Here is a 27,546-nt window from a genome sequence, read left to right as displayed (position 1 = left end):
TGGAAGGAGAATGAAATGCAGAAAAAAAACTTAGGAAGGAAGGTGACTTTTATATTTATCAATAACAATATCTTTCATTAAAGATCTATTCAAAATTAAAATTAAACTTTTTAGCTTCACAAACCATTCAATCTCACTATTATTCTAATTCAAGATTTGTTGCTAAAGTTCAAAATTTCTAAAATTTATCTTGGAATCTTTTGTGCTGAGGAATTCCCACTTTCACTTTCTACACAACAGGGACATCATTAAAGTCCTTATTCTGAGCACATTCATATGGTCTCACAGCAACACCAGCAAAACTTCAATTTATTTGGCCTCTGATGCTCCATAGAGCCTTCTTAGCTATTCTTCTCACGAACCTTAATGGGTGGAAGCTCCATGGTAACCGTCACATGTGGCTTCTGTCCCACTTTGCCTAGTCTCCATTTAGCAAAGTGACAAGGAAATCAATGCTCCCTTGAAATCCCTGCAATTGCTGGTAACTTGTGAAAAACAAAAAGTCATTATGTTGAGCCCGGAGCTGTGTAACTGAACATTGTGGGAACCATGCCTGAAAAATACAAAGGACAGCAGTAAACATTCATGAAGAAGCCTTCCAACAACAATTTAGAATATTTTTGTATGTACATATTAAATTATTTCAACTGACTTTTAGAGATGCATATTCTACAACTTTTCAAAATAATTAAGAAAAAGCAAGCAAAAAGCCTCTGCAAATGCGTATTTTTTTCTTTGTGGACTAAGCATTAACCTTTAAGATTTGTATTACTGAAAGGACTGTGCATTTTAATTTAAATCCTACTCGATTGCCTTTCCCTAAACAAAGTTCTGTTGACTCCAAACTAATTCTAAATCCTTATTTAGATTGTTGCCAAAAGCTTGTTTGGTGCTTACTAAAACAGCAGGTGACTAAAAATTTGAAATCTAATCAATTTTTTCGTCTTTGGGCCAAAAAAAGGGCACAAGGTGCATCTCATCTCCAGGCCTGCTTAATCCTGGGGCTGATGTGGGTGGGAGTCAGGGTGGGGAGGGGATAAGGAGGAATGACAAAGAACCTCTCATGGTTTATTTCTCCTTCCAGAGTATTTTTGAAATAACCTTTGTACAAATCCTATTGATGTTTACAACCAAGTGACTTGATTTTAATACTCATTGTTTAAAGTGCCATTTCTGCAGTCAGACAGTCATCAGGCTACTAACATAACATTAAAGCTTTAAAAGAGAGTCTACAGTCAGTTTAACTACTGTGTTAGCAAGGTAATGATGCAGAGAGCCTTAGATAGCAGCATTTAATTTTGAGCAAAAACTGAATTATATGTTTATACTCTGAAGCCAAGGAGACTTTTCCAGTTAGCTTTTGCCAGTCTAAGTTTCCCTCCAAGTTGGAAAAGTAAGGATGTTGACTAAGAAATCTGCTGAGAGTTGGTTGATGGGAAAGAACCAAAACAGAATTTTTCTAACTCTCATGTAGCCTAAATATTGTATTACTTTTTCTGATGGCAGTTCTGTTTCTTTAGTCTGAAATCATCCACAATGCTTCAAGATGGATATAGATTATAGTCTGTTTGGATCATTTTGTAGTCGACATTTTGTCTTTGGAAAAGGCAAGGCAATCTGCTTGCTGGAATGCATTCCCTGTGACAGAGGGCACAGTGTCATTCGAATGCTGGCATGATATCATCGTTCCATAGCTTATCTCTTGTTCCTGTTGGAGAAACCTGTGCTATGTATCACCATAGCAACACGATTTTTTCCATGATTTTATTGCTTTACAATTTTAATGATTAAAGTTGATCTGTATTTTTCATATGTTATTAAATTTATGAATGATATAGTTATACGAACAAGATCCAACAGTTAATAGAGGATTTATCTTGTATTAACGTTTGCATTGCTGTTTACATTTTTACCAACAGAGAATTCCATGTTTCAAATACACGAAGTCCACAAGTGTTCACGTAGATTAATCATGATGTTATATTTTGCTTGACTTCAGTATAGAAATATAGTAATCCAATCGAGTATAATTGTTTAGGCTGAACTGCTCAATAAACTCACATTTTCCGAGGAAAATCTTAACTCAAAATCAAGCATCATTCAATACATCTGCTCTCTTTATATAGATACCTATAATTACATTTTATCCTTTTTGGGCACTGTTGCAAGCACAAGGAGAAAGTGTCATCCATGTTAATAAATTGAAAAGCTTTTCACAAAATGCTATGAAAACTCAACTGACTCGCTAATTTCCTTCAGAGAAGGAAACCAAACCTTAACTTACAAATGACTCCACTCCCACACTACGTGGTTGACCTTGAATGCCCTCTGAAGTTGCTTACAATGCCATAGTCACAAAAAAAAGGCTGACCTTTGAGTCATTACGAATTAATTATACTGTAAATGCAGCCTTGCTCATGCAGAATACATATTTTTAAATTCCATAAAAGAGTTTGTATCAGCTGAAGGTCCCTCAAATTAAATTTATCTTTACATCACAAAGTATGTGTCACTTCCACTGAAATCCATGAGGAGTCCATTAAAAATAAACATGTTAGAATTTGTGCCTATACGATATTAAATTGCAAGTGCAAAAAGGCTTCTTGGCAATTAGCAGATTTTGCTATTGCTAAATTAGACTGGTGCTTTCACGAAACATGAAATTGCAAATCAGACAAGAACAGATTGGCAACCATTATCCTCAGGTTTGATTTTCATTTGCATCGACTACTGATCCATCATAACTTGAATTTAACCCACCTCCCCTCCTCACCCCTTCAATATCCAGATGGGAACTTGAATAGCAAGGAAGGGAATTCAACTTTGCCTCCATGCTTATAATGGCAAACTGTTCTGAAATTTTTGCCTTCAATTTCTTTGTAAAATATTTTTAACAATATTTCTTTTTCAAGTTTTAAGTTTATCGGCAATGACAAAAAGTTCACGTGTTTCTAAAATGAGATAAGATTCAAACAGTACAATATCTTGTACAATGCTCTATAAATCATAAAAGATCACTGGATTTAAGAATCAGAGGTCACTGTTCATTTTTTCCTCCCTTGTCATTTGATTGTAGTTATTTTACCATTTATGAATCGAGTAGCTAGAAGATAAGTTAAGCATTTCTCATTGAAATTTTGCAATGAAAATATGATCAAGTTAGTACTGTACAAGTTAGTATTGCCAAGCTTTGTCAGCCCTTTACATAGAACACCACAATGCAGTAGAGGCCCTTTGGCCCTTGATGTTGTACCAACCCATATATTCCTCAATTAAAAAGTACTAAACCCTCCCTATCCCATATTTCTTCCATCCATGTGCCTATCTAGGAGTTTCATAAATTCCCCTAATGTTTCAGACTCCACCATCATCCCTGATAAGGCATTCCAGACACCCACAACTCTCTGTGTATATAAAAAAAAACTTACCCCTGATGTCTCCCCTAAACTTCCCTCCCTTTACTTTGTACAGATGTCCTCTGGTGTTTGCTATTCCAGCTCTGGGGAAAAAAAAGGTGCTGGCTGACTACACTATCTATGCCTCCCTTAATCTTGTAGACCTCTATTAAGTCTCCTCTCATCCTTCTACAAAGAGAAAATTCCTGGCTCTGGTAACCATATAACCATATAACCACTTACAGCACAGAACAGGCCAGTTCGGCCCTACTAGTCAATGCCGTAGCAAATTCCCCACCCTCCTAGTCCCACTGACCAGCACCCGGTCCATACCCCTCTAGTCCCCTCCTATCCATGTAATGATCCAGTCTTTCCTTAAATGTAACCAATGATCCCGCCTCGACCACCTTGCCTTATAAAATTTATTTTCCAATCCAAGCAACATCCTGGTAAATATCCTCTGCCCCCTGGTCCATAGATTCCACATCCTTCCTATAATGGAGTGACCAGAACTAAACATGATACTCCAAGTATGGACTCACCAGAGATTTGTAGAGTTGCAACATGACCTCTTGACTTGAACTTAATTCCCCTTTTAATGAAGCCCATCATCCAATAGGCCTTCTTAACCAACCTATCAACCTGTGTGACGATCTTGAGAGATGTATGGATTTGGCCCCAAAGGTCCCTCTGTTTATCCACACTCTTTAGTTACTGATATTAACCCTGTACTCAGTCTTCTGATTTGTCCTTCCAAAATTTATTACCTCACATTTATCCAGATTAAACTTTATCTGCCACTTTTCCACCCTACTCTGCATCCCATCTATATCCTTTTGTAACCTACAATAGCCTTCAGCACCATCCACAACTCCTCCAACCTTTGCATCATCCACAAACTTACTGACCCATCCTTCCACCTCTTCATCCAGGTCATTTATAAAGATCACAAAGAGCAGGGGTCCCAGAACAGATCCTTGCAGAACTCCACTAGTCACTGACCTCCAGGTTAATTACTTTCCTTCCACCACTGTTCTCTGCTTTCTACAAGCAAGCCAATTTTTTTTTTATTCACACAGCCAAGGTTCCATGGATCTCATGCCTCATGGCTTTCCGAACAAGTTTCTCATGGGAACCTTGTCAAATGCCTTAGCAAAATCCATCTACTGCCCTACCCTTATCAATTTCTTTTGTTACCTCCTCAAAAACCTCAATTAGGTTCATGAGGCATGACCTACCCTTCCCAAAGCCATGCTGACTAACCTTGAGTAGACTGTACTTCTCCAAATGTTCATAAATCTTATCCTTAAGAATCTTCTGTTTGCACTCCACTAACACAAGGCGCACCCATCTATAATTCCCAGAATTCTCCCCATTACCTTTTTTTAAGCAAGGGGACTACATTTCTCATTCTCCAATCCTCTGGCATCTCCCCGTGGCCAAAGAGGACTCAAAGATCCTGGCCACTGCCCCAGTTATGTCTTCCCTCACTTTCCACAGCAACCTAGGGTATATCGTGTCCACTCTGGGTACTTATCAATCTTAGTTAAACCATTGAACAGTGCACTGTGAAACCAGAGGAGGTTCAATGTTTTCAGCAGACTATCACAATTGTAAACTAAAATTTCAAACCATGAAAGGCGAATGGGATGGAGGCTCCTATCAGCTAGTTCCCAAGCACAAAAATCATTGGTTTCTTCACAACTGTTGACATTAACGTCCTTTGAACCTGGGGGGGGGTTCATCTTTTCAAGCCCTTGTATGAATTCAGTGGTGTAAGTGGTTCTCTACCATTATACATCATCTACAAAATGTGCGACGATTATTTGCTTAGGATTTCTGACATCATTCTCAACCCCATAATCTCTATAAACGAGGGCACCATTTTCAAGGCATAGGGCTCACTACCATCTACTGGATCCCCTCCAAATGACCAAATATCTCTCTATTCCTTCATTGCAGAAAAACCTGCAAGCCACTACACTAGAGCAGTGTGGAGTACCGCTCACCAGAAAGCCCTCCAGTAGATCAGGCAAATGGCAGATCAGCCCCTTCTCGGGTATTTAGGCTTGGGCAATAAGTGCTGGTCTTCTCAGAGATTCCAAAAATCCTGAAAAATGAATAAAAAACATAAAATTAGAGAAACAATCTACTTCTATACCATTGCTCATGCTAATATTTCATTTTTAAATTCAGTGCTTTGCTGCAACCTGGATTTCCATCGTACAACAAGAACTTCTCACTCAGCATTACAGCTGCTTCTATAACATCAGTCATATCCAAGGACTGCTGCCAGAAATGTTGTTAATGAATGCTGCATGGTCATTTCCTGCAGTTTGTACTGCAATCACTGATTGCAGTACAAACTCATCCTTCAACAACTGATCTGCCCACAAAGCTGCTGCTTAAATATTCATCGACTTAGAAATATGAATGAAAACCATGGGACATTTTGCTAGTAGGTACATCTACATAAAAATACAAAGTATGACAAGTCAAACAAGCAGAAATCCCTCAGAATCAGAATTTATTGCCATGAACATGTCAGAAAATTCATCGTTTTGTGACTGCACTACAGGTATGAAATACATTTAAAAAAATAAGTGCGTAAGAAGGGGGGGGAGTGGTTTATTGTCCATTCAGAAATCTGGTGGCTGGCGGGGGTGGGGGTGGGGGGGGGGAAGAAGCTGGTTTTGTTCGTCTCCTGTACCTCCTTCCTGATGGTAGCAGTGAGAAAAAGGCATGGCCTGGGTGGTGAGGGCCCTTGAGGATACAGGCTGCTTTCTTGAGACACCACCTCTTGCAAATGTCCTTAATGGTGAAGACAGATACGCATGGATGGCATTGGCCAAGTTTACAGCTCTCTGTAGTCTTTTCCAGCACCTCCGTACCAGATAGTGATGCAACCACTCAGAATGCTCTCCACAGTGCACCTGTAGAAATTTGCAAGAGACCTTGGTGACTTTAGCTGACATTTTCATCAAAAAGGGCAAAAAACAAATTGTAATTTCACGTCGCATTCAGATTTGTGTCTTTCCTGTGCAGAGGTGGAGCAGATTGTACTCAAATTAAAAGAGAGTGGTGAAACTATACTTACAGTCCTACTGTGCAATAATATTGAAAGTGTGAAAATGTTAGCAAGTTGAAGAACCCCAGTCTTATGATGAAATGATGGGGATGAGGGAGGGAAGGTGAAGAACCAGCAATCATGCAGTGATACCTATGAAAACCAATACCTTCACTAATATTTCTGCAGCGACTGCTTTAAGTTTATGGGTTTGTCCTTGCGTAATTACTCAATCACAATAACCTTGAACGAGAGAGTGCTGCACTGACATTTTCAGACATTAAAATCCCATCAACTCTCAGCTGGATACAGAAGATCCCATGGCACTGTTGTAAAGAGGAAGGCAATTATTGCCAGTGTCCAAAGCAATGTTTATCCCTTAACCAACATTCCTAATCATATCATGTTGGCAGATATCCTAAATCGGTGCCTCTTAGAAAACAGTCTGTATTATCATTTTCTGGAACATAAAACAGTTTTACCTGTACTTACATCTGGAAATGGGAGTTGGAAAAAGATTCCATATTAATTCTGTCTCAAATTTTGTGAATTTTCCAAGGATGAATTTCCATAACCAGAATGGCTGTACATTTACTTAAATAGTGACAAAACTTCATAACCTACTGAATTAGCTGTAAAATGATCATTGATATCTTGATATCATTGGGGTTGCTATACAAATGCAAACTTTTTCCCCCAGAGTCAAATCTTTGAAGGTTTTCTGGCAATATTTCATAGACATTGGTTCTTTTCAAGGTATTTTCTTTTCTGTGCAGAGGCATTTTTTTTTTGTGCCACAATATTAAATGTTGAGAAAGCAGCTACTTTTCAGCATTTATTTCTGCATAGAACATGTTGCAATATCTTGTGGAACTGCAGTTAACACTTCCAACATTATGAGGGTCAGGGTGAATAGAAACAAGTTTCTACAAGTGTCAGCTGTGGAACACATGACTGAATGGTTCATAAATGAATCAAGGCCTCTTTATAACATGTGGTATTCTGGATAATGAAGCAATCATAGTTTTCTTTCAAAATGTTTGTAATTGTTTTGGATTTGTTTTTAAGAATACAGACCATACTTAATACAATATTTATTTCAGTTGTTACCCATTCATGTACTAGAATTATTTTTTCGGGGTTTGAATAAAATTATATGAGAATTCATTTGGAAAGGTAAGGTGTCAAGAGTTGGCCTTGAAAAATTAACATGGAAATTTGATCAGGGAGGACTAAGATTACAGAATTTAAAAAATTATTATAAAGCAGTTCAATTGAGATTTCTGTCTTCCTGTAATCAAATGGGTGAGAAAACAGTTTGGGTTCAGATTGAAATGAATAAAATTGGGGAAACTATCCCAGAATAAATTTTGGATAAATGGAACTGTTTAAAGGAAATATGCAAGTACCAATTTTAAAATATATTTTGAAAATATGGAGAGAGGGATTATAAATGATCAATTACCAAAAATTTTGTTAAAACAAAATCAACTTATCCTTTCACTTTGAATAATTCTTTATTTGATAATTGGTATAGTAAACGTATACAGAGAATAAAAGTTTTTTTTTAGGATCTTTCTTTTTAACAATTAAAAGATAAATATAATACAAAATAATACAATCTTTGCATATTATCAATTAAAATCATACTTAAAAAAGAAATCAGGAACAGATTTGAGACTCCCAGAACAAAGTCGATCAAAATAATGATGGGAGAGAGATTTAAATAAACAAATTCAAGAGGAGATATGGTCAAAATTGTGTCAAGAGAGTGTTACAAATACAGTTAATGCTAGATATCAAATGGTTCAATATAATGTTCTTAATCAATTATACTATCTTTTTTTTTAATTATACTATCTTCTTTGGCTTGGCTTCGCGGACGAAGATTTATGGAGGGGGTAAATGTCCACGTCAGCTGCAGGCTCGTTTGTGGCTGACAAGTCTTTTCAAGGTATTTTCTTTTCTGTGCAGAGGCATTTTTTTTTGTGCCACAATATTAAATGTTGAGAAAGTAGCTACTTTTCAGCATTTTCAGCATACTATACTCCACATAAATTAAATGGACTTAATTCTAATTATTCGGATAAGTGTTTTCGATGTACCAAGGAAACAGGGACTTTTTTTTTACATTTGGTATAGTCCTGTGAAAAAGTGGAAAGATTTTGGAATGATTTGAGCGTATTGCTAGGACAAATTATGAAGATAAAAATACAAAAAGATCCAAGAATACTTTTTATTTGGGAATATATATGAAAAAGATATAAAATTGAAATTGGACAAATATCAGGAAAAAAATTTAAATACAGCAGTAGCGACTGCAAAGAAATGTATAGCGGTAACGTGGAAAATGGAAAATGTGATACCGTTAGCAGATGGCATATTGAAATGAAAAATTGTATACCTTTAGAAAAAAATTACATATAGTTTAAGGAATCGAGTTGTAAAGTTTTATAAAATTTGGAAACTATATATGGATTTTATGAATAAAATTCTATCCACCTTCTCCACCCCTCTCAATTAGAAGCTACAAAAATAATCAGTGAATATTATATAGGATAATAATATTATATTGGTAGAAGTAGGTGTTCTTTTCTTTTTCTTCCTTTTCTTCTTTCTTTTGGAAGGGAGGAGGATTGGGGAGAAATTTTTTAAAATTGTATAATTTTGTATAACTTGCAATAATTAATGCATTATTGAATTATTATTTTTTGTATTGATACAAATGATAAATAAAAATTTTAAAAATACAAACCATACCTTTTTTTAAAGATAAAGGGATGTGACAATACCGCAACATGCTTCACAGGTTTCCTCAACTAGCTATTTTTCCACTTATCCACCATTTTCCCTCATTTGAAATTAAATTTTGCTCATTTCTTTTAATTTAATTCTTCAAAGAAAGTGACTTTTCAGCAAGTATTTTTACTCTAAGGGTATTTGATTAATTACAAGCACAAGAGGCAAAAGTAAAATTACCATCCTTTTTTTTGAATATTTTATTTAAAATGATCATCCTTGTATTTGTTAAAAATTATTATACATGTCCAAAGGTTAAGTTTTAACTAAACCTAAAGAAAATAAATCCTAACATTCAAGTTTCTCGGAGAAGAAATTTAAAAAGTATAAAAAGGATATTAGATTTAACTGCTTATAAATTGATGAATTAAGTATGAAAGAATAATAAAACCACGTGAATTGGTGCTGGGATTGATTGGAATAGGCAGCTGAGTGTTAGTTGAGGCCACCATCTGTTTAAAAATGTTACATAGAATTGCAAATGAACCCGGATTGTTTCCATCATGCCAGAAATCGTCTGTTGTAAAAGTTCTCACCCATGAACACTAAGTACCGCTATCACCCACAGATTATGCACACTATAACTTAAAAAAAACCTTTTAAATGTAACTGGAAAGTAACAAGGTCACAGCTATCAGTTTGAATCAAATTGAGTTGGCACTTAAACATAATATAAACAATAGATGAGGATTATCAATCTATATAAAAGAGAAGGGACAGAGAAAAAAACCATGACCCTCAAAAAGAACCCAGCCTTTGGTCAAAAAACTTTAAAATAGAAAGTTCATTCCAAGGGCATCAGTGTATTTTATAATGCTTGTAAATATTTATTTAAGATCTTCATTTTTTGTTATTTGCATTTTATTACAAAGTCCTTAATACTAAAGTCAAATATGTTTCTTACAATTAAGATCGAATTCTATTTTTATTTTCTTGTAATTTTATACAAGATCAAGTCAAAAGTATCAATGCGCCAAGACTCCTGGAATGGTGATAGCATTGAATGTTTCAAAAACTATGATACTGCAATGCCAAAGAGTCTAAAATTCAAAAGAATTTAATTAGCTGTAAACTTATTTGAGATTAGTGGAATCTGTGAAAGGCACTACAGAAATCCAAATCTCTCTCTTCATTACAGACGACCTCCCTCCCCCCATCGACCCTCCACGTTACTGCTGTTTAGGGGGGGTAACAGTAGAATTCATAAATCACAACACAAGAAATTGAAATACAGAATAAAATATGCTGTTACAGAACTTATATGGAAAATAAATAAAGACCATTTTTACCCAACTCACATTTCTCAACAAACGTACAGATGACAAGGTTGACAGATATGCAAAATTATCATATCGACCATTTTCTAGAAATGAAATCAGTTGTAAGGCAGAGATTGGCTGTACTGCCAATTTTAAAAGTAGTCAGATTTCTTAAACCTTTCATTAAACACAAGTGTAAAATGCATTTGAAACATTTCTATTTGATTGATCTGAATCCACAAAGAAGTTTACTAAAAATAATAGAAAATTGTGTGTATGATTCACTGCATCTTTACAACAGAAAATAACCTTTGTTGTCACCTTTAGATGACAGCCAAGGATTCCACAGCATGAGCTTCCATTGTTCACCAACTTAATAGAGGCACCCAGTAGAGAAATGCAACTTCCCAGTCAGTGAAAGAGGGAAACTTTAGAAGCAAGTCAATCTGTGACACTTTTACAGAGAATAGTTTTCACTGAACAAAAAAAGAGCTGCATTTAGCTGCTTTTCCACTTACAGACAGAGAACCCAAAATCTAAATTTCAAGGATTTAAAAGGAAAGAGAAATTAACTTACAGAATGGAACAGAGGGGGTTAGTGCTCCATCTCCTTTTGTATTTGGTATTACTGTGGAATCTTTATGCCATTCTTTGACCTTTCAGTGCAAGCAAACGGAGAAGAACAATAAATGAGCATTTTAAAGAAAAATAAATTAGTTAGCGTAACAACTGGGTATTCCTCCAGGATCAGGAGTACAGAAGAGAAAAGGTTAAAGTTTTAACCAACCGCTTTCAGTGAGTTAAGTGATCACAACAGAGGAATTGCCATCTAGACCCACATTGATGGGAAATAACAGTACTGTGCTGCTTCTAACCATTATCTGGAAACCCCTGCTGGAAATGTGTCTGTGGGGAGCCTAAATGATGACAGGACTGGATCAATGTGTTACCTCCTGCCAAAACACATGATAAAAAGTCACACATGGATAAAAGTAAGACAACAGAAGGAAGCCAGTGTCCATGGAAACATTCCCCAGCACAGCATCCATGCCTTCAGGCCAGCATAATGGCAGAAGAAAACTGATGGAAAAAAAAGAGCTGATGCTTTATTTGAAAATCTAACAGGCAAACGAGGACCATTATTCACCCTGCTCTTTATCTTGTATTAAAGGTGCAATTTCAGGACATTATGGAGTAGCTAAACCCTAGTAAAATAAAAAGGTGGTGAAAACCTAAAATTAAATTCAAAACTAATGACACTAAGTCCCAAAACAAAATTCATGTTGATTAAGAAATCTATAAAAGAATATTAAATACCAAATTCACTTAATATCTCTACACAAATGATTAGCAAAGGCAGGTTAATAATAACTTTCTTTAAAAATATGAACTATCCCTATCAATGTTAATAAATTAATCCATAAGCGCGGACATCTCTCACTGGTGTTAGATTGGCCACTACAATACAAATGTATCAATGGAAATTTATGTTTTTCTAAGCAAACTAATCTGACACATGTCTGCTGTTGATTAAGGAGGTCGTTATGACTTCTAAAAAGTCACGCATCAGTTATTTTACACAAGCTGTGTGACATTGCAACACCAAATATAGGTCACTACAATTGCACAGTAAAATATTCAATGGTCTACAAGATTAAATCTGGCTTTTAACTTCCAATAAATATTTTTTCAACTTTTCTTTTAAGGGGGAAATGCTATTTATGAACATTTTTAGCAGGGGGACAACATTTATAGTTTTTCCCTAAATGCTACTTAAATTAAGGAGCATATTGGTGGATTTGGAGTCACAAATAGGCCAGTCCAGGGAAGGTAGCAGACTTCAAACTTTGAACCTAATAGGTTTTTAATAACAAAACAAGCCTTTTTTCAAAAATTGTTGTCATGTTGCTGTGTATTGTGACTTCAAAATGAAAAGCTTTTTATTTCATCTGATACAGATTTATGCTTTGGGTGATATAGCAATGCAGAAGGTACGAGCCCAGAGGACCCCAAAACCCAGCAGCAATAGATATTCACCAAGACAAACGGTTATTTAAACAAAAGTTGCTTTAAATTATCTTTAAACATGAAAACAGAATCACATTTTAACTTATCACTATTGACTTAACTAACCTTTCAGAAAAGTTCTTTGATTCACAGTTCAATCTCACTTCTCATTCCTCCAAGTTTACTGGCTGCAGGCAATTCTTATACTGTGCACAGAATTTAACATTTTATGAAGTTCACCAGGCTTTGGTGCTTGAAAGGCAAATGGTTACTGCTCAGGAAGGTTCTTGTTGGTTTTCAGAGAGAGATTTAAAAGACAATGTCCTCCTCTATGCCATAAGAGAATATGTGAATACTTACCACTGGTTACCAATTACTAAAGACAATAAGGGACATTCACTGATCTGTAAAATAATTTTCATTCAGATGATGTGCATATTTAAAAAATATTGCACATTTCTTTATCCAGTTTACATCTAAAAATATTGATAGTTGTTTAATTGCTTGCATTACTTTCTCAGTCAGACATATTCTAAGAAGCTTGGCTACATGCCAGGTCCCAACATGCAGCAGCTATCATTTCAAAGAATTAATGCACATAGTAATTTAAGTGAAAAGCTCTACAAAATACAGGTCCTTCTTGGACAAAAAAACATTTCCCCAGAAGAGGCCTAGTTCCAAAATGAATTTTCAGGTTGCAAATACCTAATGTTATTTAACTTACGAGTTAGTTCCCTTGTTACCATAGTAACTTGTATCACCAGCGCAATTTACAAATGCGTACATGCACAATTCAACTGTGAAGGTGACCTGCAGAAAGCATGGTTAGTTTACTAAATTTATAATTTGCAATTAGAAGATTTAAGCACAGAACTGGGTCAAACAAATGTAGTACAAATTACAGTAGATTCTTGCAAAAATCAGTTCCAATTAGCAATATGGCTTTTGAATGGATTATTGATCCTCTTCTTTTCTTTCTTTCTTCTTTGGCTTGGCTTCGCGGACGAAGATTTATGGAGGGGGTAAAAAAGTCCACGTCAGCTGCAGGCTCGTTTGTGGCTGACCAGTCCGATGCGGGACAGGCAGACACGATTGCAGCGGTTGCAAGGGAAAATTGGTTGGTTGGGGTTGGGTGTTGGGTTTTTCCTCCTTTGCCTTTTGTCAGTGAGGTGGGCTCTGCGGTCTTCTTCAAAGGAGGCTGCTGCCCGCCAAACTGTGAGGCGCCAAGATGCACGGTTTGAGGCGTTATCAGCCCACTGGCGGTGGTCAACGTGGCAGGCACCAAGAGATTTCTTTAGGCAGTCCTTGTACCTTTTCTTTGGTGCACCTCTGTCACGGTGGCCAGTGGAGAGCTCGCCATATAATACGATCTTGGGATCGTATTGGGATCCTCTTAATATCTTGAAAAATACCGTCACACACAAATACAAAGCAGCAACCCCGTCACAAAGAATTCATCAAGAATCTTCGCAGATTTGGGACCATCTATGGCCCTGCCCGTTTGTAGTGACTTGGAGATTCTAATTCAAAAGGGAATACTCACAAGTTCATCTCTATGATGCATCTCCTATTCCAAAGTGAGGGCCCAAAACTGGGCTTACACAAGTCAAGGGAAAGGTAGAAACAAATTTGGGCACAACAATCTATGATTGGTGCTGAATGTGCTTCAGATGTTATGTGCAGATTGGAACCTTTATCCACTCAACCTGGCTGTGTACAAAGGTGAGATCCTTCTGGGAGGACTTGAGGGATGTTCTGAAAAAAATTACAAAGGTGGATTTTCCACAGGATCTGGAATTGTACTTTCTGGGAAACATTATGAACGTGAGTTTTAAACTGTTTAGATACCAAATTCAGTTTGTGAAGGTTCCATATCGGTAGCCAGGAAGTGTATAGTGGTCACATGGATGTCCGACTCCCAACTAAACATGACATGATGGAATATGGAGTTGTATTCCCTTGGAGAAAATCACATACAATTTAAGGAGAAAATATGACACATTTGTTAGCATATCGCAACCTTAGGGATATAGTTACACCCCTTCTAAATAGAAGAAAGGTAAAAATCCGTACAGGTAGTCCTCGATTTCCAACCTATGCGAGCTACATCCACCCGCACGTATGACCAAATTAAAATAAAATCTTTATTAAAACTACTGTACAAATACATATATTGTATTAAAAATACTGTATACAGTGGTCACCACTCCCAGCTGCAACCCGAAGTCCCCATTCTCCGTCAGCAGCCCGAAATCCCTTTTCCCAGTGGCAGCCCAAGGTCTCCATTCCCCGACTTATGACCAACCCAAGTTACAACCAATCCATTACGGTTGTAAGTCGGGGACTAGTTGTATTAATAGTGGAATGATTGAGGTAAATGAAGTGGGTCGTGGCGGAGGTGATACGCTCTTGTTTCGCATCTTTTTAATTTTACTTTATGTTACTTTGGGTTTATATTTGGTTCCTTTAAGTGTTTGTGACTCGAGAATTTTGGTTCTTTATGTTTGTTTAATGTAAATAATCTTTTCCTTGTGGCATTAAGGTATGGGGGGGGGAAGGGAGAAGGGTGGACGGGTTGAAAAATGGACTCTGAATGTAATATATCATTGTTGAGAAAGATTGTATTGTTGTTTTGGATTTGTGAGAATCTTATAAAATCAAAAATAAAATATTCAAAAAACAGAATCTTTGCAGATAAATCTCTGATGGTTTTTCCTCATATTTGATTTGATTCTCAATGACAGAATTACAAAGAACATGAACTTCAGTTTCAAAATATCCCTATTTAATTTGCAAGTAAACTTATTTGCAAAATAAAATTCAGATATCACTACTTTACAAATCCACAAAGTACATACAGTGTAAGTAATCTTTGGCTTGGCTTCGCGGACGAAGATTTATGGAGGGGGTAAAAGTCCACGTCAGCTGCAGGCTCGTTTGTGGCTGACAAGTCTGATGCGGGACAGGCAGACACGGTTGCAGCGGCTGCAGGGGAAAATTGGTTGGTTGGGGTTGGGTGTTGGGTTTTTCCTCCTTTGCCTTTTGTCAGTGAGGTGGGCTCTGCGGTCTTCTTCAAAGGAGGTTGCTGCCCGCCAAACTGTGAGGCGCCAAGATGCACGGTTTGAGGCGATATCAGCCCACTGGCGGTGGTCAATGTGGCAGGCACCAAGAGATTTCTTTAGGCAGTCCTTGTACCTTTTCTTTGGTGCACCTCTGTCACGGTGGCCAGTGGAGAGCTCGCCATATAACACGATCTTGGGAAGGCGATGGTCCTCCATTCTGGAGACGTGACCCATCCAGCGCAGCTGGATCTTCAGCAGCGTGGACTCGATGCTGTCGACCTCTGCCATCTCGAGTACTTCGACGTTAGGGATGAAAGCGCTCCAATGGATGTTGAGGATGGAGTGGAGACAACGCTGGTGGAAGCGTTCTAGGAGCCGTAGGTGATGCCGGCAGAGGACCCATGATTCGGAGCCGAACAGGAGTGTGGGTATGACAACGGCTCTGTATACGCTTATCTTTGTGAGGTTTTTCAGTTGGTTGTTTTTCCAGACTCTTTTGTGTAGTCTTCCAAAGGCACTATTTGCCTTGGCAAGTCTGTTGTCTATCTCATTGTCGATCCTTGCATCTGATGAAATGGTGCAGCCGAGATAGGTAAACTGGTTGACCGTTTTGAGTTTTGTGTGCCCGATGGAGATGTGGGGGGGCTGGTAGTCATGGTGGGGAGCTGGCTGATGGAGGACCTCAGTTTTCTTCAGGCTGACTTCCAGGCCAAACATTTTGGCAGTTTCCGCAAAGCAGAAAAAAAAAATCTCATCATGGAATTCAATGAACCAATAGTTCTAAAAGCTATGGCAGCACTAAAAATGCCAAAAACAGAAATCTTTCAGATTCTACAAATACTATAATACAATCCACAATTTATTGTAATAAGATGATAAATGCACCCTGCTGGACTTTGACATGAACTCACCTCCCCGAGTGTGTTCATGTTTTCTTACAAGATCTCATACTAGTGCAATATTTTTTTTCATCTGGTTAAGGGCCATCTCGAATGAGCCCATTTACAATGATAAACATTTGTTGGAAATGTACAATTTTTATAATATTTTTGGAAAGTAACTATTTTTTGCTTGCATTTAAAATAATTTTAAGTAATTAATGTTAAGAAATAGAAAATGCTTTTGGTCTCTACTTGTGGTCAAGTTTGGTAACCAACGCGACTCCTCCTGCATTCAACTTGATTCTAAATTTGTGGTTTCTGCATTGGAAGAAAATGTCCAAATAAATAGTCTTTCCTTAACACTGGAAAAGGGAAATCCTAGAAATAGTTGGGCTGGAAAAGAATGGTTTTACACCTTAAGAAAACTGATCCAATTAAAATTTAAATTCCTTATGAAATGATTGTCGATTATGCCAAGCATTCAGCACTCCACATATAAATGGTTTGAATTTTACCCTGTTTTTTTTTTAAAAGTAAAATTCTCAATTTAATTTTAATGGTGTTAGAAATAGATGTACCTTCACAGAAATTGCTCGAGACAAAAATTGAGAACAAAGAACATTTATTAAACAACAATGCAAAGTTGGGTGCTTCCCCTTACCCTGGGAATACACACATACACTGGGGCTCACCCAACTTTTATACAGTGAATTTCAGTACAGGAATACCCTCCCCCTTACATTCTTCTGCCTGCTGGAGAGGTTTGGCATTAGGTCATCCTGCCTACCTACGTGCTGTTTCTGTGCACTTGGAGGACCAGGGGGTATCCTGTCGGTGTCTTCTCTTTCTTTTTTAAACCCAATCATTTTTAAATTTAATATCAATGGGATAGAATGAATCAAGAGACAAGATGTCTGTCCAGTGGCAAGCGTCGAAGGCACTTCCTGAAACGGAGGCTCTGAAACCACAGGGAGGTTCTGGCCGGAATGGGGCCCGGCTTCCCCTGGAAGGAGGAGAGGAGAGGCAGGGATAATGTGGGGGAAGGGGTGGGGAGAGGAGGGGGTAGGGATGCCTTGCTCCATTCACCTCCCATTTCCTCTACACCGTACCCCTCCTCATTCCCCTGCCTATTCCCCTCCCCATCACCTCCCCATTTCCCGTGCCCCGCTCGCCTCCCCCGGTCCCCTCCCCAACCTAACCCTAACCCCTAACAAACCTTAACCTTAACACCACCGATACCCCTAACCACTACCCCACGTCCCCAACCCTAACTCTATTTCCACCCTGTCCCCTAACCCTATCCCTATGCTGTCCCCTAAACCCAACCCTAATCCTACCCACCTTCCCCTAACCCACACCCTACCTCTACCTGATACTCTTACCCCCTTCCCCAAACCTAACACAAGCCCACTTCCCCGAACTCTAAAACTAACCCTAAACCTCGACCTAACCCGAGCCCACATCTCCTAACCCTAAACTTAACTGTACCTCTACCCGTCCCTGACACTTATCTTAATTCTACCCACCTTCCCCAACCATAACCTAAACCATACCCCTATCCTCTACACCTACCCCCTTCTCCTAACCCTACTCCATACCCGCACCCCCTACCACTACCCCATTACCTACCCCTAACCTCTCACTACCCCCTTTATCCTACCCCCTTCCCCTATCCCTCCTTCCCCTAAGTTAGGGGTAGGAAGGGAAGGGGAGGAGGGGAAGGGGAAAGGGGGAAGGGGAAAGGGGGAAGGGGAGGAGGGGAAGGGGAGGAGGGGAAGGGGAGGAGGGGAAGGGGAGGAGGGGAAGGGGAGGAGGGGAAGGGGAGGAGGGGAAGGGGAGGGGGAAAGGAGAAGGGAAGGGGAGGTGAAGGGAGGAGGGCTGAGGTTAGGGCATAAGTGTGAGGGTAGGTGAAGGGGAAGGTGAGCGGGAGGGGGTTGGAAAGGAGGAGAGGTAGGGGAGAAATGGGGGGGAAGTGGGTGAAGAGATATGGAAGAGGTGGGGAATGGAGTTGGCAGGCCCAGAGGGAGAAGAAGGGGAGTGGTTCAGGCCATCATGATGTTGTCCGTCCTCTGTTCAGCTGGGATGCAATGTTCTTCTGGACTCGTGTCTTGTCTCTGAGATCGCTCCTTCTCCTGGGTTTGGTTCAACGGGACTTCAGTCTGTTTCATTATTCTTTCAGACCCTCGTTTTGTGCTTTCTGCTTTGCCCAGCTGATTTGCCAAATGGGCATCCAACCTCTGTCTTCTCAGCTTGACCCAACGTCTCCTCTGTAAACTTGGGTGGATGTCTCTTTATTTGGTAGCGCTGCCACAGCGGATGCTACAAGGTGATAACTTCTTACTTGCTGCAACCAAACAGGTCTGCAAGATACACCAACCTTGTGTGGACGTCTCTTTATTTGGTAGTGCTGGCGCAGCGGATGCTACAAAGCGATAACTTCTTACTTGCTGCAACCAAACAGGTCTGCAAGATACACCAACCCCGTCGGTGCAGGCCGATCCTGGGTTCGGCCCGGTGGGCTGCGGGTCGCCCGCTTTCCCTGGACCGCGCGGCTGAGGAAGGTCCTGGCGCCATCACCAACTTCTTCCCATTTGCGCTCGCAGAGAAGCGTCGGACCCCGAGCAGACGACGCCGCCACAAACGTCCCCTGTCGGTGTCTTCTCATGTCATTATCCTCATTGTCCTTATTCACAACCTTGCCCTTGTCCCCATTCACACCTTTCCGACTCTCAGAGCTACAGTCTCTTCATATGCAGAGTTCGCTAATCCTGTCTAGGGTTTACTAATTTAATATACATAACTTGATAAATCTGTGTAAGGCTTACTAATTATATATATAGAACTTGGTACTTCTGTCTAGGGCTAGGAGACCCTTATCTTACTCAGACTGATTCTGCTTCCTGCATTCTAATATCCATGTCTCACCCTGTTTGTACTGGCTTCATTCATTTACCCATGTATCAATTTTAGTTTCTTCATGTTCATATTTGTATATCAGTTTTACTCATCTCTCACAATGGGAATAGCATTTATTTTGCATTTGTTGTTGCAATGCACCATAATGGGAACACTTCCCATAAATACCTTTTGAAGTCTGTGGCTGGTTGCATTATAATTACATTCTAGTCAGGCAGCTTGTTTCCTGGGCTTCAATTTGTGAGGTACATGAGGAATGTAATCAATGAAGAATGTAATCAATGTACATGTAATCAATGTACATGTAATCAATGTACATTTCCAATGATGAATGATTAATCGGTTGAAGCTTTGTCTAGAAAGGAAAATCGGTCCAAGTACTGTGCAACTATGTTGCATTCATGACTGTGTTTGATCTTGAAAATCTGAGTTAAAGGAAGGAGAATTGTTATTCAGCACAAAGCATATGACACTTCTGCTCGTTACCAAGATAATTACATATATTGTTCAACAATATAAACATTAAATGCCTTCAAAACAAGATAAATTTAAAACTCAACCTGTCAATGCCAACAAATCACTTTTCCGGATTATAAAAAAAAAATTAAAATTGGCCTTTGTTAAATATTGTTCTTATGTTATATTTAAAATTACACACAGTAATAGTTGTAAAAATAGGCTTCTAACACTAAAGTTGGAGTAGATCCAGCTGAGGGGAAGTGAGTACAAATATCAGATTAGCAATAGTCTGGGAAATGGGCCTACTTTTCTGTGGTGCTAAATAATGCAGCACAAAAAAAAAATTGGTTCTATCTAGTTCATTCATTCCCTCCAAGTAAAATGAAATTGAATGCACAACAAGTGCTGGAAACATTCAACAGTCTGGGCAACATCTGTGGAGTGAGAGGTAGTGTTAAACATTAGGTTTCACGCCAGATTAAAGTTGTCTTAAATTGGGGAGAAGGGGTGAAGGGGATGCCTGTGAAAATGTGGGGTCTTTACACGTTTTGTTTAGAGAACTTCCTCATAGAAAGAGTAATGTGGGCCATCCTGTTTAATACATTAGGGAAAATTAATTGAGGTTCACTACTGTCACGAGCCTGTGTCAGTTCTGACATGAATCAGTACATGGTGCGTTCATTGGTCGCAGTCTGAGAAACAACTCAAGAGGAGCCTATTTGGCTAATTGTTTTTTGGCCTGGGTCTTCAGCAGAACTACATCAAACTAATCCCACTGATGTGTACTCTCTCGCAAAGCCCTGCAACTTCCTTCAAACGTTACCAAATGTAACATTTAAACAGTGCAGTTATTTTGTAATCAGATGATAATTTTAAAGGTTTAGAATGTAAATCCTGTTAGTTCCAAAGAACCGCATAAACACAGAATAGCTCTGGCATAGAAAGTGGTCATTCAACCCATATAATCTGTACTAGCTCCACGCAAGAGCAATCCACCAGGCCCCTTTTCATTGTGCAACTTCTTTTTCTTCAAAAATTATCCAGCTGCCTTTTAACACCACAATTGTAATCTATTTCCAAGAACTGACAGTACAATTCCAGACCCTAATCACTCACAACATTAAAATGTCTTTGCTCATGTAATGTTTGGGTTCTTTTGCCAATCATCTTCATTCCCTATCGTCTGGTTCTTGGTCCTATCTGCCAATGACAATATTTCCTCACTATCTACTCTCTTGATGTAAAGAACATCTCCTTCTGTTTTAAGAACAATCCCGGTTTCTTTTGTCTAGCCACACAGCCTAAGCCACAACCCCCAATATCTTGAATAGTTTTGGTAAGTTTATACTGTGTCTGGTTCTTGGTACCCTCTCAACCATTCTCCATTTGTGATAGACCAATGTTTTTTTTTTGGGACACACAGCATGTTATCAGGCCATTTCAGCCCACGAGTCTGTGCCGCCCAATTGACCTACATCCCTGGTACATTTTTGAACAGTGGGAGGAAACTGGAGCCCCCAGGGAAAACCCACGTAGACACAGGGAGACAGTGTGGGATTCAAACCCCAGTCCCAAATGCTGGCGCTGTATAATAGTGTTGCAAGAACCACTATGCTAATAATGTCACCCTATTTAAAAAATGGTTCATCATGACTTCTTTGATTTTCTACTTTAGAAAACCCAAGATGCTGTATCCTTTTTTGACCACTTGTAACCTGCCATCTTCAAAAAACTGCAAGTCTCTACCCTCGAACTCCCCAATCTTGAATCCATTTTAAAAATGCACCCTCCGTTCGTGTTGCCCCTTCTCATTTTTGCAATCAAAATATAACTACATTTCTCAGCATTACATTCCATGTGCTATTTCTACTGACTTTCTAATGTTTGCCTGATGTCTATACCAACATTTGTTAGCCCAGAGATGAAATACTGCGTGTAGTTTCAGTTGGGAATGATGCCATTGCACCAAGGATAGTTCAGAGGACATTCACAAGGATAGAGAGACAGGACAGATAAGGCTGGTTTTCTTTGGAGGAGAGAAGGTGGGGCATTCCCAACTGACAAATACAATATTATGAGGGGCATGGATAAGATAGATGATGAGAATTTTCTTCCCACATATTAGGGGCGTCCTGTGTCCATGACCATAGGACTAAGGTAGGACAGAAGACACAAGGAACACACTGCCAGAGTGGCTGGTGGAGGCATGTACTTATACAACATTTAGGAAGAATTTAGATGATCCTTTGAAATGAATGGTAAAGGAGACAACAGGGCAAGGGCAGGAAAATGAAGTTGGTGTAGACAGATAAAGAAACACAAAATCAGCTGATGCTGGACTTATTGCAAACAACAGGAAGCGGGAGGGCCTTGGCAGGAAGATCTCCCACCTTCTGTTCAATACCTTATTACCTCTTGGTCCATCCTGAGCTTCTTTGCCCACCTGTCTTCCACCCCTCAACTCTTTCTCCCCCCCCCCCCCCCCCCCCCACCCCACCAATATACATCACTCATTCTTTCTTTAGTTTTAATAAGGTTCCCGACCCAAATAGTTGACTGACCATCGAGGCTGCCTGACCCATTGAGCCTCTCCAGGTTCTCTTTGTTTAGGAAGTTGACACCCAGCACTGACAGCATGGACTGAGTGGCCTGGTTATGTGGTTGGTGACTCCTTGAGAAACCGATGTACAAGTCAAAAGAGAGCTCAGTGAAAGAAAACTGGTTTAAGAAAAGGCAAGATAAACAAGAGGTTAAAAAAATGATAGGGTAAGACTGATGGTTGGAAAAATAACATGGTTGGGAGGTTATGCTGAAGTTGTACAAGACATTGGTGAGGCCAGATTTGGAGTATTATGTGATGTTTTGGACACCAACTTATAGAATCAGAATTAGGTTTATTGTCATGAACATGCATCAAGAAATGTGTTGTTTTGCATTACAGGTGCAAAATTGCTTCAAATTACGATTCCATAAATGCAAGATTTAAAAAAATAAATAATTAGTGAAAAAAAAAAGGAAAAAATGAAGTGGGGTCTTTGGGTTCATTGTCCATTCAAAGATCTTATGGCAGAGGGGAAGAAGCTGTTTTTGTAATGTTGGGTGTGTGTCTTCAGGCTCCAGTACCTCCTTCCTGATGGTAGTAGTGTGAGAGGGCATGGGCTGCATGGTAAGGGTCCTTGAAGATAGAACTGGTTTCTTAAGGCTCCAGCTCTTGTAGATGTCCTTAATGGAGTGAAGATTAATACCCATGATGGCACTGGCAGAATTTACAAACCCCTGCAGCCTTCTCCTGTCCTGTGCATTGGCACCTCTGTACCAGACAGTACTCTCCACAGTACCAGACAGTACTCTCCACAGTACACCTGCAAGAGTCTTTGGTGACATACGAAATATAACCACTGATGTGTCTTCTTCATTAATGCATCGACATGATGGCCCCAGGTCAGATCTTCAAATTCCTCTGAACCAGACAGTACTCTCCACAGTACACCTGCAAGAGTCTTTGGTGACATACGAAATATAACCACTGATGTGTCTTCTTCATTAATGCATCGACATGATGGCTCAAGGACAGATCTTCAAATTCCTCCGTACCAGACAGTACTCTCCACAGTACACCTGCAAGAGTCTTTGGTGACATACGAAATATAACTGCTGATGTGCCTTCTTCATTAATGCATCGACATGATGGCCCCAGGACAGTTCTTCAAATTCCTGGGTGTCAACATCTCTGGAGTTCCTTACCCTGTCCATTGCTGACCCCTTAATGAGGACTGGTTCGTGTACTCCTGGTTTCCCTTTCCTGAGGTCCACAATCAGTGACTTAGTTTAGCTTATGTTGAGTGCAAGGTGGTTGTGATGCCACTCAACCAACTGATCCATCTCACTCCTCATTGCCGACTGTGATTCTGCGGATAACTGTGTGCATTTCTTCTGGGTGCTCCAGCTTCCTACCATATTCCAAAGATGTACGGGGTAAGTGTGTTAATTTGGTCATATGGGTGCAATTAGACAGCAAGGTTCATGGGCCAGAAGGACCTGCTTCCTTGCAGAACTTCTAAATTAAAATTAAATGATTGAAGAGAGAAATATTTTCTAGATTATTGCTACCCTCTTCCTAAAGAAGCTGAAGTATTTTTCAAATTCATGTTCCAATGTCAATTAGCTGGAATGAGAATTAAAGCTGTGTGGAATATGTGCATTTTGACATTATGTTGTTAAAGGTTGCACCCGAGGTGAAGGCCAGACTAAACAGTTAGAAACCAAAAGCTAGGAAAGAGGAGACAACCTCCATTTTTATTCTGCCTGGCCCTTCTCCCTTTGTGTCCATCTGCTATTCCCACTTGACATTTTGGCCAGATTAAAGCCTTCATTGCACTTAAATCAATGTCTTGCCACTGAGCAGAGGTCAAAGTGCAATTATGCTGTGCAAGGCTTTCCATTTGATACGATAATGAAATTGATACTAAATGTGAAGCATTTGACTTTCATACCATTGGAAGAGAATACAACAGGCAATTGTTATAAAACAATTAAAAAAATCTCCAGAGTTAATCAATCAGCATTTTATAGAACACTGCAGCACAGAAAACAGACCATTTGGCCCTTCTAGTCTGTGCCGAAACATCATTCTGCTTGTCCCACTGACCTCTACCCATTCCATCACCCTCCAGACCTCTCCCATCCAATTTATTCCTAAAATTTAAGAATGAACCCATATTTGCCATGTCAGATGGCAGCTTGTTCCAAACTCCCACCATTCTTTGAGTGAAGAAGTTCCCCCAGAACCTTTCCCCTTTCACTCTAAAGCCATGTCCTCTTGTATTTATCTCTCCTAATCTAAGTGGAAAGAGCCTACTCACAGTTACTCTGTCTATACCCCTCATAATTTTGTAAACCTCTATCCAATCTCCCCTCATTCTTCTATGTTCCATGGAATAAAGTCCTAACCTATTTAATCTTTCCCTGCAACCAAGTCTCACTAATAACAATAATGTCCTAATCCCACATGTCAATCCACGCCTTAAGCTCATCTGCTTTTCTGACAATAAATTCTCCTTGCATTGAAATGCCGAGAACACTTCTATCATGTACAAACCTTTGATTACTGTCAGTTTTCACATGACCTTTATCCTCCTCCACCTCACTCTGGTTCCCATCCCTCTGCCAATCTAGTTTAAACCCCTCGAACAACACAAGCAAGCCTACTCATAAGGATGCTAGACCCCTCCAGTTCAGGTGCAAACCATCCCGTCAGAACAGGTCCCACTTTCCCCTGGAACACAGCTCAATTGTCCAGAAACATGAAGCCCTCCCTCCTTCCCTCTTTTAGTTGCATTAACTTCCTATTTCTAGCCTCACTAGCACGAGGTATGGGTTGCACTCCAGAGATCAAGGTTTTATTCTGATTGGATGAGACCATTATAATACAAGAAATCGTGAAGTCTTTTTCATTCTTTCTTAATTAAAAAAAATCTATAAACAATGCTGGATTAAAATTTCAGAATTGAATGGGTAAGGGAAATATAAAAGGATTGGCAGTCCAATCTTTGTTTCCAGAATAGCTTGCCTCTCTAAAATTCTCAAAATGCACTCGCTGCTTCATTTTTGAATCAAAGAAAAATTTGCTTCCTGAAAACCATTTAAGTTTAAACCTCCATGAATCTGGGCTCATCATTATTGATATTAATTGCTAATATTTATAAGATTTTCATTGCTTTTCCTTTTATTCATTAAAAACAACACTTTTGGAACAAGTTAGACAGAGACAAATAATAACTACGTTAGAACATAGAACATAACAGGAGCAGGAATAAGCCATTTGGCCCATCCAGCTTGCTCAATAGATCACAGCTGATCTGATGATAGGCTCATCTCCACCTACTTGCCTTTTCTTCATATCCCTTAATTCCTCTACTATGCAAAAATCTATCCAATCTGATCTTAAATATGTTTACTGAGGTGGCCTCTACTGCTTCCATGGCAGTGACATGATCTGGAAGTGGAAATCTAGCATCTCACATGAAGGTAAAAGACACCAAATTGTGGATACCAAGGTTTTTTCCCCCCAAAAAAGTTATTTTCATGACTTCTTTGTAGTTAACACAAAATAAAGACTATTCAATAGTTAGGCTAATCCTACCTGCACTTACTATGAAGAATTAAATCACTCCATTTTGTCTTTCCATATATCCCTAATATTTATTCATTTAGACTCCCTCTCAAGACTCTGTGTTTCACTGAATCTTCGCTCCTGCCAAAACAAAACCTGTAATTAATTCCTTACATTTTGCTTTTCATGCATAATCTTCTGTAGATCTTATGTAGCTTTTCCCATTTTCTAGGTATATGGACTCTCTCCAACATTCATTTTGGTCTTTCTTTGCACTAAGTTTCTGTATCAATCACTTGTGTCAAATGTATCTACATTCATACCCTCCTCTCAACTTTAATAATTCCAGATAGCTATCCCGTGTCTCACTGTCCCTATTTACATTCTTAAAGGGTTTTGCTGACTTTCCTAAGTTGTAACACAAATACAGAAAACATCTAAGTTTACATCGTATTTACAGGCTTACTTGGACATTTCAGTATTCACAGGGACACTCCAGTGGTGCTTTGTAGATTATAGAACATGTCCTATCCAATGCCTCAACACTAATATTTAATTGTTTTCTTGAGGGAAAACTTTTCATTTTTGTGAACATCACAGTTACTTATCCAGGAAGATATGGTACAACAGTCAAAAAGGCAGTCTTCAGCCTCTAGCCAAGGTGTTCAGAACAAATCCGACCGCTTAAATCTTGTCAGCAAAGAGCAGGTCAAATTCATTGTGACAAATGATCTTGTCATCAGTCCAATCCCAGTCAAAGTAATAAAAGCCATCATTACCAATGCTATCACCATTAACCAACTCATTGATGGTCACTTTAGACATTGCCAAAGTCACTAGTACCTGATCTCACCATAAATGTGATCATTTAAAGGGAGGGTAAGAGTGACCATTTGATAAGCACATGACAAAGTGTGGTGTTAATTAACAAAAGCAAAATTAAACTCTATGGGGATCAAGGCAAAAGCTCTCCGCTGGCTAGAATCATAGGCTCTTAGTATGCATAGGCTTTTAGTATGCTGGCCTTTATCAATCATTGCATGGAATATAGGAGTTGGGAGGTGATGTTGAGATTGTATAAGACGTTGGTGCGGCCTAATTTGGAGTTCTGTGTGCAGTTCTGGTCGCCTAATTATAGGAAGGATATAAACAGAGTGGAGAGAGTGCAGAGAAGGTTTACCAGAATGTTACCTGGGTTTAAGCATCTAGAGTATAGGGAGAGATTGGACAGATTAGGTCTTTATTCTTTGGAGCGTAGAAGGTTGAGAGGGGATTTGATAGAAGTATTTAAGATTATGAAAGGGATAGACAGAGTGGATGTGGATAGACTATTTCCGTTAAGAGGAGGAAAGATTAAAACAAGAGGACATGAGTTAAGAATTAAGGGGCAGAGGTTTAGAGGTAACATGAGGGGGAACTTCTTTACTCAGAGAGTGGTAGCCGTGTGGAATGATCTTCCGGGAGAAATAGTGGCGGCGTAGTCAATTGTATTATTTAAGAAAAGGTTGGACAGGTATATGGATGAGAAGAAGATGGAGGGTTATGGGCATTGTGCAGGGAGGTGGGACTAGAAAGGGGTGTTTGGTTCG

At 39.2% G+C, this 27,546-nt stretch overlaps 2 long non-coding RNA genes across 3 annotated transcripts; both read right to left on the bottom strand.

The window, feature by feature from the left end:
* Window positions 1-122: 122 nt before the first annotated feature.
* On the bottom strand, window positions 123-11,176 carry LOC138752325 (uncharacterized). Its single transcript, XR_011350523.1, has 3 exons — window positions 11,098-11,176; window positions 5,405-5,505; window positions 123-553 (listed from the first exon to the last, which is right to left on the bottom strand). It is a non-coding gene; the product is annotated as an uncharacterized lncRNA (long non-coding RNA).
* Window positions 11,177-19,520: 8,344 nt separating this feature from the next.
* LOC138752324 (uncharacterized) lies at window positions 19,521-26,627 on the bottom strand. Of its 2 annotated transcripts, none has more exons than XR_011350521.1 (3): window positions 26,424-26,627; window positions 25,988-26,098; window positions 19,521-19,811 (listed from the first exon to the last, which is right to left on the bottom strand). It is a non-coding gene; the product is annotated as an uncharacterized lncRNA (long non-coding RNA). The 2 variants fall into 2 exon arrangements; XR_011350522.1 differs by having other exon boundaries at window positions 25,998-26,098.
* Window positions 26,628-27,546: the final 919 nt, after the last annotated feature.

This window comes from Narcine bancroftii, chromosome 2 (genome assembly GCF_036971445.1).
Source record: "Narcine bancroftii isolate sNarBan1 chromosome 2, sNarBan1.hap1, whole genome shotgun sequence".
In the NCBI taxonomy this organism is placed as follows: Eukaryota; Metazoa; Chordata; class Chondrichthyes; order Torpediniformes; family Narcinidae; genus Narcine; species Narcine bancroftii.
This window is presented reverse-complemented; position numbering and strand designations above follow the sequence as displayed.